This window comes from Zootoca vivipara, chromosome 9 (genome assembly GCF_963506605.1).
Source record: "Zootoca vivipara chromosome 9, rZooViv1.1, whole genome shotgun sequence".
Lineage (NCBI taxonomy): Eukaryota > Metazoa > Chordata > Lepidosauria > Squamata > Lacertidae > Zootoca > Zootoca vivipara.
In genome coordinates, this window is record NC_083284.1 from 69,434,184 (window position 1) to 69,436,222 (window position 2,039).

Genomic DNA, 2,039 nt, shown 5'->3' on the forward strand with positions numbered 1-2,039 from the left:
TGAATGCCTCCCCGAAAACACCCCCTCCCCCCAGACTCCCCCTCCGAAATTGTCCCACTCCTCTGCTCCCTCTCCCATCAGCCCATCCCTGAATATGCCCCCTACCCACCAATTATCATCCCCGAGTATGGCCCCCGGCCCCCGGAGCTCCTCCCCGAAAATATCCCCCTCCCCCTGAGTCCCACATCGAGCGAAGGAAGGTAGCACACCAGTTCAGCTTGGGTTTTGAGACAATAACAATTATGAGCGTTAAGGTAGCCATTATTTCTCCTTGGTCCATTGACCAGCCTCAGAAATAATCAAAAGGCATTTTTATCCCCCTTTGTTCCTTCTGTTTTCACAGGAAATTGTCGGAGTGCATTGCCGGCACCTTCCCCCTCTCCCTCTAAAACCCACCCCAAATCTGCCCCCTTCCCCCCAGAAACCCTCCCTCAAAATATCCCCCTCGCCCCTCTCCTCTGCTCCCCATCTCTGCCAATCCCTGAATATGCCCCCTACCCACCAATTATCATCCCGGAATATGCCCCCCCACCCCGGACATCCGCCCCGAAAACATCCCCCTTCCCCTGAAACCCCCCTGAATGTCTCCCCGAAAACACCCCCTCCCCCGAGTCCCCCTCAGAAATTGCCCCTCTCCTCTGTTCCCTCTCTCTTCTGCCTATCCCAGAATATGCTCCCTTCCCCGCTGAAATCATCCCCAAATATGGCCCCCTGCCCCCGGAGCTCCTCTCCAAAAATATCCCCTTCCCTGCTGAGTCCCCCTCAGAAATTGCCGCATTCCTGTGCTCCTTCTCCCTCTATGCCAACCTGGAAATATGACCCCCTAGAACAGCCCAGAACACTGGGATGAATACGACTGAACTCCCCTGGGGCAGATGTCATCTCCCTGCAAGAGACAAAAGGGGACCTGCTGGAGGAGCCATTGGCAATAGTGGAGAGCTATAACTCTTATTTCAGCTTCAGTCGCACCCGCAATAGGCTATTCAGGTGTTGCAAGATTCTGCAAGGTCAGTAGCATCCCAGAGGCAGATGAAGAAGGCCTGTCTGGGTTGTTTGCTAAGCACGATGGCACAGTTGGTTCTTATGGCGAGACAGAGGGCTTCACAACTGAGGAGCTACTGGCATTGGAAAGTGAGGGCCAGGCTGTGATCACCCGTCACTGTATTTGCACTTCAGAACAGCAGGAGACCACGCTGACAGTCATCAATGTGTACTGCCCTCGAGCAGACCATGAAAACCCAGAGCGTGGGGACTTCAAGCTGCGTTTCTATTACCTCTTGCAAGCTCTGGCCGAGGCACTTCTCAGAGCTGGAGGCCATGTGGTCATCCTGGGGGACATCAACACAGCACACAAGCCTATTGACCACTGTGACCCGGGAGATCTGCAATCCTTTCAGGAGCATCCGAGGCATCGCTGGCTGGACAGTTTCCTGTGGGAGCCAGACAAGGATTCCCAGAATGGGAAATGCTTTGTCGACACGTTCCATTTTCTGCACGCTGGTCAGAGTGACGCCTACACCAGCTGGTGCAACGTAACCGGGTCCCGGCAGCTAAACTACGGCACCCCGCATTGACTATATCCTGGCTTTGACTAGCCTTGTCAGAGCTGCAGGATGCCCAGCTCATGCCAGAGGAGCTCCGGATGGTGGGAAAGGCTCTGTTTCCTCTAGTTCAAACCAGTCCGCTGCCCTGGGGAAGTCACTGCTGCCAGGCCCTGGTCGACCACCTCACTACAAGGCCCATGGAGAACCTTGTGTCCTGCGGACAGTGAAGAAGCAAATTGGTTCGTGCCAGTTTCCACAGTAAGTTCAAGCCATCAAAAACAACACACCTCTTCTTTAGATGTCTTAAAACAGATGCCCAGAGACCAACTTATATAAAATATGTTAACATTTCATTTCGAAAATGCTGTTATTTTAGTGCAAATGTAAACACTTGTTGTCAGCATGTCTAAATACAGTAAGGTAGATTTTGAAATAATTCCACAGGTGCTGCTTCAGATTCACTTTAAAAAAGTTGCAGGTGACCAGATTTGGGTA

General features: G+C 52.6%; 1 pseudogene; it reads left to right on the forward strand.

Moving 5' to 3' along the window:
• The first annotated feature begins 850 nt into the window (after positions 1-850).
• LOC118084209 (DNA-(apurinic or apyrimidinic site) endonuclease 2-like) lies at positions 851-1,771 on the forward strand (annotated as a pseudogene).
• The last annotated feature ends 268 nt before the right edge of the window (positions 1,772-2,039 follow it).